Below are 15,824 nucleotides of genomic sequence, written 5' to 3'. Positions count from 1 at the left end.
AATTGGCTGCTAAGTGATAATTTTCCTGCTAAAATTATTATATCTTCCCCCTTCGCATGTTCCCTTCCAAATTTATAAAGTTTTATTTATTGTATTTATTGTTGCTTCGTATTTGTATATACTTGTATAGGTTGTTTACGTATGTGTCCCATCATAACCTCGTCACTACTTCGTCGAGGTTAGGCTCGACACTTACGGAGTACATGGGGTCAGTTGTACTCATACTATACTCTGCACTTCTTGTGCAGATTTTGGAGTTGGTCCCAGTGGTGTACCATAGAGTTTCTCGGATTCAACTATTCAGAGGAGACTTGAGGTAAAACTGCACAGCGTTCGCAGTTCTGAAGTCCCCTTCTATCTTATCTTAGATGTGTATTATCTTTCAAACGGCTTGAATTTTATTCAGACCTTTATTTGTATGATTCTAGTAGCTCGTGCACTTGTGACACCAGATTCAGGGATGTATTTGAATGATTCATTTGTTATGGTCTTCCGCAATTTATTTTAGTAACTGACTTCCATTAAATTTAATTTGTTTAAAAGTAGTTAAGATTATTCTAACGTTGGCTTGACTAGCAAGTGAAAATTTAGGCACCAGCACGGTCCCGAAGGTGGGAATTTCGGGTCGTGACAGTTGGTATCAGAGCACTAGGTTACTTAAATCTCACGAGTCACGAGCAAGCTTAGTAGAGTTTGAAGGAACCTCAGGTGGATATTCAGGAGGAGGTTCCAGTTCAGACTGTACCGGTTGGGCCAGTTTAGGTCTCGGAAGGATTCATAGCTACTTCAGTGCTTCAGGACGCTCTGGACTATTTTTTGAGTCTTATGGAGGGCGTGGCCCAGAATGGTACATTTCCAGTGAACCAACTATCTCACAGGCTGAGGGAGGAGCAAAAACTCCCACTACTGCTGCTCCGGAGCAGATGGCTCCCCAATATCAGGCTCCAGCAGCCCCGCCAGTTGAGGTAGTTTAGTCAGTTGTTACGGCACAGGACGGTGATAGGCCCGTCATGCCTTCTGAGGCCTTATTGAAACTGGACAAGTTTACTAAGCTCTTTCCAGTTCACTTCAGTGGTACATCTTCTGGGGACCCACGTGATTATCTTGACCGCTTCCATGAGGTATTGCAGAACATGGGTATAGTTGACACCAATGGGGTCGATTTTGCTATATTTTAGATGACGGGTTCCGCCAAGAGGTGGTAGAGAGATTATCCATTGACCAGACCAGTTGGATCGCCTGCATTGACCTGGGAGCAGTTCTCACGGCTATTTCTAGAAAAGTCACTCCCTATCACATTGAGAGAGGATTACCGCAGGCAATTTGAGCGTCTACAGCAGGGCAGTATGATTGTTACTCAGTACGAGACCCGTTTTGTGGATTTAGCCTGTCATGCTCTCCTTTTACTACCTACGGAAGGAGAGAGAGTGAGGAGGTTTATTGAGGGACTCACTCACCCTATCAGGCTTCAGATGGCCAAGGAGATCGGAAGAGAGATTTCCTTTCAGGCGGCTGCTAATGTTGCGAGGAGGATCGAGATGGTTCTTGCATAGGATAGAGGGCAGGGGTCTGATAAGAGGCCCCGTCAGTTTGGTGGGTTCAGTGGTGCCTCGTGTGGAGGCAGGGGTAATTTTGGTAGAGGCCATCCTCCTAGGCTGTTTCATTCAGCGCTCCAGGCATCCCACAGTGCTTCAGGTGGTCACGACCCTTATGTGTCTCATTCCGACCAGCTAACTTACAGTTCACCACTAGTTCCTATTAATGCACCTCTGATCCGGAGTTATCAGAGTGGTTATCCGGGTCGACATGGCCAGTTCCAGGGTCAGCAGTCACAACAGCCGAAGACCTGTTATACTTGTGGTGATCCGAGACACATTGCTAGATTTTGGCCTTGGGTATCGGGCAGTTCACAGCAGCAGAGTTCCCATGCTATGGTTCCAGTACCAGCTGTTCCACCACCCACCCAGCCAGCTAGGGGCAGGGGTCAGACAACTAGAGGTGGAGGTCAGGTCGTTAGAGGTGGAGGCCAACGAGTTAGAGGTCGTCCCAGGGACGCGGTTCAGAGTGGTGGGGCCCAGCCCCGATTTTATGCTTTTCTAGCTAGGCCTGAGGCCGAGTCATCTGATGCAGTGATCTCAGGTATTGTTCTAGTTTGCCATAGAGATGCTTCAGTTCTATTTGATCCAGGATCTACTTATTCTTATGTGTCCTCCTATTTTGCTTCATATCTGGTTGTGCCTCGTGATTCTCTGAAGTGCTCATGTATGTGTGTCCACTCCGGTGGGAGATTCTATCGTGGTAGATCATGTCTATTTTTCGTGTATGGTTACTATTGGGAGTCTTAAGACTAGTGTGGATCTTCTACTTCTTGATATTGTAGATGTTGATGTCATCTTGGGTATGGATTGGCTATCACCGTATCATGCTATATTGGATTATCATGTCAAGACGGTGACCCTAGCCATGCCAGGGTTACCTCGATTAGAGTGGAAATGAACTCATGTCCATTCTACCAGCAGGGTTATTTCTTATGTGAAAGCTCGGCGTATGGTCGAGAAGGGGTGTCTAGCTTATTTGACTTATATTCGCAATCCCAGCACGGAAGTTCCGTCTATGGATTCAGTTCCAGTTGTCCGTGAATTTCCAGATGTATTTCCTGCAGATCTGCCAGGGATGTCACCCGACAGAGATATTAACTTCTATATTGATTTAGCTCCGAGCACTCAGCCTATTTCTATCCCACCATACTGTATGGCCCCGCCGGAGTTTAAAGAATTGAAGGAGCAGTTACAAGACTTGCTTGATCAGGGATTCATTAGACCCAGTGTCTCAGGGTGCCAAGGTATTTTCAAAGATCGACTTGAGGTCTGGTGACCATTAGTTGAAGATTAGGGCATCTGATGTCCCTAAGACAGCTTTTCGGACTCGGTATGGCCATTACGAATTCCTAGTGATGTCATTTAGGCTAACAAATGCCCCAGCAACATTTATGGATTTGATGAATCGGGTGTTCAAGCCTTATTTGGACTCTTTTTTTGTTGTGTTCATTGATGATATCTTCATTTACTCCAGCAGTCGAGAGGATCATGAGCAGCACCTTCGGATTATGCTTCAGACTTTGAAGAATAATCAATTATATGCTAAATTTTCAAAATGTGAATTTTGGTTAGACTCGCTTGCCTTTTTGGGGCATGTAGTATCTGCTGAAGGCATAAAATCGGATCCTAAGAAGATTGAGGCAGTTCAGAATTGGCCTAGACCTACTTCAGCTACAGAGAACCGGAGTTTCCTGGGTTTGGCAGGTTATTATCGCCGGTTTGTGGAGGGGTTTTCATCTAAAGCATCTCCATTGACCAAATTGACCCAGAAGTGTGCCCTATTTAGATGGTCAGAGAAGTGTGAGTTGAGCTTTCAGAAGCTCAAGACCGTTTTGACTACAGCGCCAGTGTTGGTATTACCCACAGGTTCAGGATCTTATACGGTATATTGTGACACATCTTGCATTGGGCTTGGTGTGATATTGATGCAAGATGGCAGGGTGATTGCATATGCATCGCGGCAGTTAAAAGTTCATGAGAAGAATTATCTTGTTAATGATTTAGAATTGGCAGCCATTGTTTATGCGCTGAAGAATTGGAGGCATTACCTTTACGGTGTCTCGTGTGAGGTATTTACTGATCATTGTAGCCTTCAGTATCTGTTCAAACAAAAAGATCTCAATTTGAGGTAGAGAAGATGGTTGGAGTTGTTGAAAGACTATGATATCACCATTTTTTATCACCCCGAAAAGGCCAATGTGGTGGCCGATGGTTTGAGTAGAAAGGCTGTGAGTATGGGCAGCCTTGCGTATATTTCGGTTGGTGAGAGACCGTTAGCTGCAGATGTTCAGACTTTGGCCAATCAGTTTGTGAGGTTAGATATTTCAGAACCCGGTCGGGTTCTAGCTTGCACAGTCACTCAGTCTTCTTTATATGAGTGTATCAGAGAGCGACAATATGATGATCCTCATTTGCTTGTCCTTAAGGATACGGTGCAGCACGGTGATGCCAAATAGGTTGTTGTGGGGGAAGGTGGAGTTCTGCAAATGCAGGGTGTATTTGTGTGCCTAATGTGGATGGACTTCGTGAATTAATTCTTGAAGAGGCACACAGTTCCCGGTATTCTATTCATTCAGGTGCCGCCAAAATGTATCAAAATTTATGGCAACATTATTGGTGGAGGATAATGAAGAAGGATATAGTTGCATATGTAGATAGGTGTCTAAATTGTCAATAAGTCAAGTACGAGCATCAGAGACCTGGTGGTTTGCCTCAGAATTTAGAAATTCCTGAGTGGAAGTAGGAGCGTATCACTATGGATTTTGTTGTTGGGCTCCCACGGTCTCAAAAAAAATTTGACGTAGTTTGGGTCATTGTAGAGAGGTTGACCATGTCAGCATATTTCATTCCAGTGGCAGTTACATATTCTTCAGAGCGGTTAGCTAAAATTTACATTTGTGAGATTGTACGCCTTCACGATGTGCCCGTGTCTATTATCTCAAATCGAGGTACGCCATTTGCCTCACACTTTTAGAGGGTTGTGCAGCGTGAGTTAGGCACGCGAGTTGAGTTGAGTACATCATTTCATCCACAGACAGACGGACAATCCGAGTGCATTATTCAGATATTGGAAGATATGCTTCGCGCTTGTGTCATAGACTTTGGAGGTTCTTGGGATCAGTTCTTGCTACTTGCGGAGTTTACCTATAATAACAGCTACCAGTCGAGCATTCAGATGGCTCCATATGAAGCATTATATGGGAGACGGTGTTGTTCGCCCGTTGGCTGGTTTGAATCGGGAGAGGCTCAGTTGTTGGGTACTGATTTAGTACAAGATGCCTTGGATAAGGTCAAGATTATTCAGGATTGATTTCGCACAGCTCAGTCTAGGAAAAAGAGTTATGCCGACCGTAAGGTTCGTGATGTTGCATTCATGACTGGAGAAAGAGTATTGCTCTGGGTTTCACTTATGAAAGGTGTAATGAGATTCGGAAAGAAGGGCAAATTAAGCCCTAGGTATATTGGACCCTTTGAAATTCTATAAAGGGTGGGCGAAGTAGCCTACAGGTTTGCATTACCACCTAGTTTATCAGTTGTTCATCCGGTGTTCCATGTGTCTATGCTCCAAAAATATCATAGTGATCCGTCCCATGTGTTAGATTTCAGCTCAGTCCAATTGGACAAAGATTTGACTTATGAAGAGGTGTCGGTAGCTATTCTAGCCCGGCAAGTCCGAAAGTTGAGGTTTAAGAGTTATCCTTCAGTTCGGGTGCAATGGAGAGGTCAATCAAGTGAGACATATGGAGTAAATATCCACACCTTTTCACCAACTCACGTACTTTTCTAATTCCGTTCGAGGACGAACGCTTGTTTTAGAGGTGGAGAATGTGATGACCCAAAAGGTCATCTATAAATTTAATAAATTATTTATGTGTTCTGATACATCAAATAGCACTATTCATCATTATTCGACTTGTGTGCACAGTCCGTAAATTTTTTCGGAAAGGTTTTATGTGAAAAATTAATTAAAATATAAAATAGAGCTTTAAAACTTAATTGGGTAGATTTTGGTCAATATTTTGAGAAAACGGATCCGGATCAGTATTTTGACAGTTTCGGTAGGTCTGTATCATGATTTGGGACTCAAGTGTATACCCGGAATCGAATTCGGAGGTCCCTAGATCGAGTTATCGCATGTTGTCAAAATGTTTAAGTTTAAAGGTTTAATGACTTAAGAGATTTGACTAATATTTGACTTTGTTAATACTGGGTCCGTATTTTGGTTTCGAAATTCGGTATAGCTCCATTACAATATTTATGACTTGTCTTCCAAATTTGGTGAGAAACGGAGCTGGTTTGACGTGATTCGGATGTCCGGTTGTTAAAAATAGAAATTCTAAAGTTTTCTTAAAAATTTCATTTGATTTGGTGTCCAATTCGTAGTTCTAGGCGTTATTTTGGTATTTTGATTACGCGAGCGAGTTCGTATGAATTTTTTGGACTGGTGTGCACATATGGTTTAGGATCCTGAGAGGCTCGGGTGAATTTCGGACGAGTTTCGGACCATTTTGTTTTTTCAAGAACAGATGGCTGGAAATCTGGTATTTCCCAGTTCTGGTTTCCTTCTATGCGATCGCATGGCTTCATCCGCGATCGTAAAGGTTTATTGAGCACTGATGAAAATTTGTACTATGCGATCACATAGTATTGTCCGCAATCGCACAGTTGGAGAAGCTAAGGCATCGCGAATGCGTGGGCAAAGCCGCGATCGCGAAGAAGGAGTGAGGCAGAAGCTATAGCATGTGATTTGTGTTGTGCGATCTGATTCAGCCATCCGCAATCGCGTAAGGCTAGGAAACGGTGCTTCGCGTTCACATAAGCTCTTCCATGTTCACGAAGAGCAAAAAATTTGGCAGCTTTGCAATTGTGTTATGTGATCGCGAAGGAATTTCCGCGATCGCATAGGAAAACCTAGGCAAATAGAATTTAAGTTCTGTAAATGGGATTTCGCCCCATTTTCTATCATTTACGATTTTGAGCTCGGGTAGGACAAATTTTGGGCGATTTTTACGGGAAAACATCGGGGTAAGTGCTCTTTATCCTATATTGATCATATTTCATGATTCCATACTCATTTACATCATGAATCCGTGAATTTATGGAAGAAAAATCAGATTTTTATAAAATCTTCCAAAAATGTAAAATTAAGATTTGAAGGTCAATGCGATGTCAGAATTCGATTATTTTTGTATGGTTGAACTCGTATTAGAACGGGTGTTCGTATTTTGTGAGAATTTCGAGACTCGAGATGTGGGTCCCACTATCGATTTTTTTAAATGAATATCAGATTTTAATCTGAAAAATTAGTAAATTCATATTGAATCAATTCCTACGATTTGTATTGAGTATATTGAATTGTTATGACTAGATTTGAGGATTTCGGACACAAATTCGCGAGGCAAAGGTTTATTGGAATCTTGAATTTGGTTACAAAGCGAGGTAAGTGTCGTGGTTAACCTTGACTTGAGAGAATATGATTTATTTGTCTATTTGTTACGTGATTTAATGTGCGGGTACAACGTATATGTGAGGTAAAGAGTACTTATGCGTTGTGGTTGAGTCAAAGCATGCTGGAGGAATTTATTTCATTTTGAATAATTGCTATTTAATTAAGATATTTCTGCTTAAGTTTATTATTGATTATTTGATCATTATTCATGAAATTATTTATTGATTTAATTATTATTGAATATGGTGAGAAAGAGTGTAAAAATACGTAGGGTGATGTCGTGCCATTTTTATTATTTATACTATCATTGTCATGGTGAGAAAGAGTGTAAAACCACGAAGGGTATTGTCGTGTTATTTTTGAGTGTAAAAGCACGAAGGCTGATGCCGTGCCATTTTCAGAGAATGTAAAAGCACGAAGGGTGATGCCGTGCCAAAAGAGAGTTAAAGCACAAAGGGTGATGCCGTGCCAATTTTATTATTTATTTATAAATTTATGGGAGAATGAGAGTAAAAGCACGAAGGGAAGTGCCGTGCCATTTTCATATTATCAGTTGCTTATTTTACTGTTGAGGAATTAATTGGTTGCTAAGTGATAATTTTCCTGTTGAAATTATTATATCATCCCCCTTCTCATGTTCCCTCCCAAATTTATAAAGTGTTATTTATTGTATTTATTATTGCTTCGTATTTGTATATACTTGTACAGTTGTTTATGTATGTGTCCCACCATAGCCTCGTCACTACTTTGTTGAGGTTAGGCTCGACACTTACAGAGTACATGGGGTCGGTTGTACTCATACTACTTTTTGCACTTCTTGTGCAGATTTTGGAGTTGGTCCCAGCGGCGTACCATAGAGTTGCTCGGATTGCGCTACTCAGAGGAGACTTGAGGTAAAATTGCACAGCGTTCGCAGTTCTGAAATACCCTTCTATCTTATCTTAGATGTGTATTATCTTTCAAATGGCTTGAATTTTATTCAGACATTTATTTGTATGATTTTAGTAGCTCGTGCACTTGTGACACCAGATTCGGGGATGTATTTGAATGGTTCGTTTGTTATAGTCTTACGCAATTTATTTTAGTAATTGACTTCCGTTTAATTTAATTTATTTAAAAATAGTTAAGATTATTCTAACGTTGGCTTGCCTAGCAAGTAAAATGTTAGGCGTCATCACGGTACCAAAGGTGAAAATTTTGGGTCGTGACATATACATAAAAATTTTCGAGGGATTTAAAATGCCTGACGCACATAATTCAAAGTCCCGGGAAATATTTTCAATCAAATTGCAAAGATCTTTGTTTGGTGTAAAGCAATCAGGAAGAATGTGGTATAACCACCTTAATGAATATTTATTAAAGGAATGTTATATAAATGATGTCATTTGTCCTTGTATTTTTATAAAGAAAACAACATCAGAGTTTGTTGTACTTGTTGTATATGTTGATGACATAAACCTTATTGGAACTCCTACGGAACTCCAAAAGGCAATTGATTATTTAAAAAGGGAATTTGAGATGAAAGATCTCGGAAAGACAAAATAGTGTTTTGGTTTGCAAATTGAACATTCGGTAAATGGGACTTTAGTTCATCAATCTGCCTACATAGAAAAGGTATTGAAATAGTTTTACATGGATGGAGCACATCTATTAAGTACTCCGATGATTGTTCGATCACTTGATGTGAATAAGGACCCGTTCCGACCTCAAGAAAAGAATGAAGAACTTCTTGGTCCAGAAGTACCATATCTTAGTGCAATTGGTGCACTAATGTATCTTGCTAAGACTAAAAGGCTTGACATAAATTCTTCAGTTAATGTCTTAGCAAGATATAGCTCTACTCCTACAAGGAGACATTGAAATGGAATTAAACACATATTGCGGTATCTAAAAAGGACTACCGATGTGGTCTTATTTTATGGCAATGATTGCAGACCCGATCTTGTTGGTTATGCTGATGCTGGGTATTTATCTGACCCACACAAGGCTCGGTCTCAAATAGGCTATGTGTTTACATGTGGAGGCACTGCAATATCTTGACGATCAACTAAGCAATCAATTGTGGCTACTTCATCTAATCATACTGAGATAATTGCTATTGATTAAGCAAGTCGAGAATGTGTATGGTTGAGGTCTATAATATACCTTATTCGAGACAAATGTGGTTTGAAGTGTGACAAACTACCCACAATTTTGTATGAAGACAATGCAGCATGCATAGCCCAATTGAAGGAAGGATTCATAAAAGGAGATGTGACAAAACACATTTTACCAAAGTTATTTTTCACACATGATCTTCAAAAGAATGGAGATATCAATGTGCAACATATCCGTTCAAGTGATAATATGGCTGATTTGTTCACCAAATCTCTACCGACGTCAACCTTCAAGAAACTAGTGTACAAGATTAGGATGCGAAGGCTCAAGGATGTGAATTGATGCTCTTATCAGGGGGCGTTAATACGCGGTGTACTCTTTTTCTCTTACAAGGTTTTGTCCCACTGGGTTTTCCTTGCAAGGTTTTTAATGAGGCAACCAAAAAGAGTATTTCTAAACATGTGTACTCTTTTTCCTTCACTGGAATTTTTTTTTCTAATAAGGTTTTAAAAAGGCACATTATCTATGGACATCCAAGGGGGAATGTTATAAGAAATTATTGTGGATATCTATCTTCCTCCATGATCTTCCTCTGAAATGCTTAATGACATATTCAATGACATATTTTTTTTATTTTTCATGCCTATATAAAGGCATTATAATAGATGGAAAAATACACAATTGAAGAAGAAATAAGAATCTCTTCCTTCTCTCTATCTCCATTTCTTGTTCATATTTTACTAAATTGCTTTTATTTCATAACAAAATTATCATAGACTAGCCAAAAAGATATTAGAAATGTTAGCATGTGCAACTCTAGAAGCATGCTAACAACACCCCGTCCAACTCGCAGATTTTTCTTCCATCATGATGCCATCTGTCAGTTTTTCCTTTAAAACAAAAAACTACACCACCGCACTACTATGCCGCCATTGCAGCACCACTACATCGCTGCCGTCACCCACCCTACCCATACCTCCTGAAAAATAAATTACCAAGAATTAGACTCACCAACCCTCGGAACAGCCTCATCCACCCCAAACTTTACACACCAAATCTAAGAAAGTAAGATCTAAAAGAAAGAAAGAGTGAGAGTGCCTGAGATATTAAATATATACACTTTATGTAAATATATTATATACAATGTAGATATACCTTTCATACAATATATATACACACAATAAATATATATATATACACATTATACATATACCTTTTGTCAATACCCATGGTAGCCACTATAATTCTTTACTTTCATTTTTTGTATAATACATATTTAATCAATGTAAAATATATACATACTGATTATATACATATTATACAGTTGATAATACACATATTATACAATTATTATACACTGAATAATAAAGGAGCATCGATAGTAAAGGAGGACTGATGAACGTTTTGGCCGAAATATTTTTTCCTCTAGCAATGACCCTTTTTTTCCATCTCTTATCTTCTCTTAAAATCCATCCAAAAAAGTACCATAAAATTTCAGACTTGAAAATGGACGACACGCGAAAAAACACAATAACCATAAGCCCTCAGAAGCACAGAAAGCACTAGGAGAATGATCCAACTTTGGTAGAAAATTATCTAGCGAAAGTATATTTTTTTGCATCTAAGTAAAGGAGGAGATTGCGAAAGAAAAGGAGAGAAGAGAAAGAAGATGGCGTGTTGGTGGTTGCCGCAGTGGAATAGATGAAAAAAAGAAGAAAAAAGCAAAGGAGTGAGCGGTCGTGATCGCTGATGGGTTGAAGAATGGAGAAGATGAGAAGAGAGGAAAAAGACATGAAAGATAAATATTAAGTGAGAGGCGACTGAAAGAGATGAGAAAAGATGAGATTTAGAATTTGAATAATAATTTATATTATTTTAAAAGAGGAAGCTATTAAGTCAAAAATTAAATTATAAAAATGCACTTTTAAATATCCTAAATATCCTATTTCTATCTATCTTTATTATTTTAAAAGTAAGAAGCTCTTAAGTCTAAAGCTGAATTACAAAAATGCCCTTTTAAATATCCCTAAATATCCTACTTTTTTAAAGAAAAAGAAAAGAAAAATGATGCCCACAAATAACTCCCAACTAGCCAATGCAAAGAAAGAAAAACCGTTTTGACGAGGGGACAATTGAGGAATAGTTGCGATTTTACTCTCTTTAAAACTCAAGCATCCCCCCGATTGAGGAAGAGTTACAATTTCATTCTTTTTAAAGATCAAGCACTTTACCTAAGAGTTGTGATTTTCTTCTCTCTTTTTTTCACCAAGAGTTGCGATTTCATTCTTTTAAAAAATCAAGTACTTTACCTATTTTCCTTTCCAGTGTATTTATGTTTTGCAAATTTTCATAGCCTAATCCAGATACTCTGGCTTCCTCCTTAACGCTAATTTTACCTAAACATACAATAATCCACAGCCTCCATATGGCCTACGATGGCATTTTATGACAATCAATATTTCTCCAATTAAATTATTTCTCCCAAGATGAACAGCAGGATCAAAAGACACCATCCTCTAAATTTTTTAAGGTTTGGGTTTAGTGAAACTTTGTAAATGATCAAGAATTAGGACAAATATGATATACATTGTGTTTTTGTCGGTACAATATATATTACTTGTATTATAGAAAAGGATAATTCATTATTCAAAGATATTGGTGAAATTCTTTTATTAGGGATTGATTTTGCGATCAGCTTGTAAAAATTGAAATGATATATGGAGTACGACGATTCTTCGTTCCTAATGATTCTTGTGATTTTCAATTTCTTTGTAATTAATATTTATATATTGTCCAGCCAATGCATCACGCCCCTTCATTAATAGTCTTATCAATCCTTTTCAATATTGGGAATTGAATTCCACTATCATAGCCTCTTGACTGAGACGAAATTAGCTCCAAAATGTTTCGTTGGTAGAAGAAATCATATTCTTTACTTTTCCATTTTCGCTTGCCTTGTGAAACTACTTGTTGGCATGTGTTGGTTGGGAAGGCACAAGTATAGACTTTCATTTTTCAAAAACTTAAATGAAATATACACCAATTGGGTTAAACCAAATATTTTATCTAACATATCTTAAAGTGAATTTAACTAGCGTGAACAAGTTCTCTTTTTAGTGCTTCAGTAACATTCCAATGCAGGTTTGTTCCCATGTTTGGCAAACCAATTTTATTTTTTAAATTTGTTTTTGCTTAGGTTGAGATTGGGTATTATTTATACACTTCACATGACTATTTTAGATTGAAACCTATTGGATTCCTAAAGTGGTTAGGTGGATATGCCGATGGCCAAGTCCCCCGTAGTGCCTGGAATGAATTCTTTCGTTAGTTCTTACTTCAAAATGCTTTATGAATTTATATTGTGAACATAAGATAGTATCAATTATTATCTTTGTATGTATAGTTAAACAAAATAAAATGTGTGGTTTAACACAAAGATTTGGTTACTTCGTATTTTTTCCATCACGACTTCATACGGAAAATTTACTGATTTTGCAATAAAAGAAATATTTTTTCCTATTTCATGGAAAAAACAGTCCATCAATGATGAGCACCAACTTCCAATAACTAATAAGAAAAAAAAAAGAAAAAGACCAGTGGTCTTTCTTGAAATAAATTATGAACTAGCTTAATTTTTATGTTAGTATTTGTCGAAAAAGTATTATTGCTGGCGTGCCAATCTAACTATCAAATTAGTGGGTTTCTTTATATAAAATTAACTTGTTCTAATATAGAATTCATAATTTCATTTGTATTAGTGCGTTCATTATTCTAATCCATAATATTGCTAATGTTTTTATAGATTATCTATCTATATTCAATCAAAAAAGATGTCAACATTTTATTCCAAACTACAGGTAAAAGTCAATTCTATTCAATTATATGTTTAGTTAAATAATTCATTATTTTCATAAATTTATATATCAACAATGTTGCTATTGTACTTAAAATTTTGTTTTAATAATATTGGTAATATTTTTTAACACCTTGTATAACAAAACTAACATACACGTGCGTTGCACGTGCTGAGAAACTAGTTTTATTAAATTGTTTATATAGTTCAAATTGGATAGTTTAAAGTAGGGCCACTTTTATCTTATTTATTTCCTAGTAGCAACCTAGTATAAATTTTTCTGTAAAAATTCCAAAATAATAAAAATCTTTCAATAGTGTAATACTTAACTGCGCATGTGAATGACAGAAATAGGACACTTCGTGGCACTATTAAATTTTTGACCCCCATAAGAAAAGTCTTAGGAAAACAGCCTCCACCAGATTTTTAGGAAGCGCTCTTGGCAATGACCAGAATTTTTGATATGGTGATCATCAGGATTTTTCATAAAAATATGGCAATCACTAGATTTTTTTATACGGTGATCACCAAGATTTGGCATAAAATATGATAATTACCAGAAATTCTCATATGGTGATCATCAGGATTTGCAAAAATATGGCAAAATTGCAAAAAATAATTTATATGGTGATCACTAGAATTTGCAAAACCATGGTCAATCACTAGAAATTTTCATATGGTAATCGTTTGAATTTGCCACAGAACATGATAACCGTCACAAGTTTTCATATGGAAAAATTCCTATAGCATGCTTCAAAATTCTAGCTGCACGGCTATATAACCAAAACTTTCTTAGCCGAAACAAAATATAAACGATTGTTCTAAAAAGATTTATCGAGCGCAATTTCATGTGATTGCGCTAGACTATAGCCTATATATACTAGGGCAAGACAACAACCCAATTCACTCCAGGATATTTTTTAAGTATAAAATGATTCTGTTCTCAATATATCCAGACCTAAAATCGGTTGATCACAAATCTTTTGCCAATTAGAACTTTAAGACACTTTTTATAATTTTGTATTTATAAGTATTTTTTCGAAAAGATTAACCACGCATAATTTTTTTATCAAAACAAAAAAAAAGTTTAGATATCCACTGTATTTGTGTGGCTTTGTCAAACATCTTGCTAATATCCACCATGGTTGTACATGATAAAATTGATAAACGACAGGTGGATGCTCGTCGAGTTGACACGTGACAGTGAAGACAATTAAGATATGAGTCAATAAATAGTTAGCACCGGTTACAAACATGTGACCGATGCTGAATGAGTTTCGAAGACGCAGGAACATGGGACGAAAATCTAAAAGGAAGATATTGGTTGGAAAAGACAGCATTCAAATGAACAGTCGTTATAAAGAATTTTTGCATTTATACTCAACTGTTATGCAACCATCAAGAGGGATTTTTATTCATATTAAAGAAGAGCTTGATTTGGGGATCTTGTCTCCCTGAATTGAACTATAAATAGAAGAATTTGTATTCATTGTAGGACACAAAAATATTTGTACGCAGAAAGGCTAAACTTACTCTTATTCTATTAACAACATTCTTTCTTTCTGCTCAATATATTGATCTTACTCTTGCTTTCGGATAAGTTCTTTTCACAATCAGTCTTGTATTTTCTTTAAGATTTTTTAATTAATTTATTTCTACTCTTTGTTATTTTATTCTTTGATCAAATTAATTCACGTGTCTATAAACCACGATACAAATTCAAATATACTATTTTACGGGAAAATAGTTTGGCGCCCACCGTGGGGCATAAATAATTATGTTATTACTTTGATCCATTCATTTATTACTAACGTATTTTGATGCTTTTTTTTAGTCAAAGTAAAAAGAGATATGGTAACTAATGATGTGAACAACTCCTTCAACATTGGAACAAACAATGAGCGTAAAGATATGTTTCAGCATGATGATTTAACCAGTGAAACTCACATTGACGGAGATACAACTCTGGTTCATGAAAAACGAAATCCTCAGCATGTGAGAAGTCCGACTCATGATGATATAGACGATAAACCTGTTGTTGAAACGGTAAAAGTTTTGAAAGAGATGAAAAGAGAAATTATGAACCATCTCTCAAGATAAAACCGGATAATGACGGAGCTTTCAGCAAGCACTTTTAGTTGCCTCCAATAATTCCAATGGAAGAGTTCGAGCCCCTCCCAGCATGCCTGTAAATCAAACAACGAAGAGAACTGGTAATGTCGCTTCGAGGGAGGACTTTGGAATTAATGAAAATCAAGCAGATGTTGCAGGTAGTGGATCTGGGAATGACAACAACATAAATGATCCCTTTAAAACTGAGCTGAGGAAAATGAATGATTGGATGGATCAAAATAATAAAAGATTCCACGCTCGGATGGATCAGATCCTGGGAGGACCATCAGTATTGAAGGGATCGAATTCAAAAAAGTATACGCAGTTGCCATTCAAATCAAGTGTGGCCCTGGAGTTGATTCTAAAAAGATTCAAGATGCCCGATATATTGAAGTATGATGGAACTTCGAATCCACAAGAGCATATCATAACTTATACTACGACTGTAAAGGAAAATAATTTGGTCCCGCATGAGATCGAATCTGTCCTGCTTAAAATATTCGGCAAAACCCTAACAAAGGATGCTCTAACATGGTACTCTCTTTTACCTGAGTTCAATTTAATCTTTTGAAATGCTTGCAGATTCCTTTATTAAAGCTCATGGTGGGGCGAGGAATGTCCAAGCTAGGAAAGCATATATATTCAGAATCGCTCAAGGAGAATCTGAATTGTTGTGAGACTTCGTAATCCGATTTCAAAAGGAGAGGATGTAGTT

Source organism: Nicotiana tabacum, chromosome 13, assembly GCF_000715075.1.
Source record: "Nicotiana tabacum cultivar K326 chromosome 13, ASM71507v2, whole genome shotgun sequence".
Lineage (NCBI taxonomy): Eukaryota > Viridiplantae > Streptophyta > Magnoliopsida > Solanales > Solanaceae > Nicotiana > Nicotiana tabacum.
The sequence above is the reverse complement of the archived record's forward strand: the minus strand, read 5'-3'. Positions refer to the sequence as shown.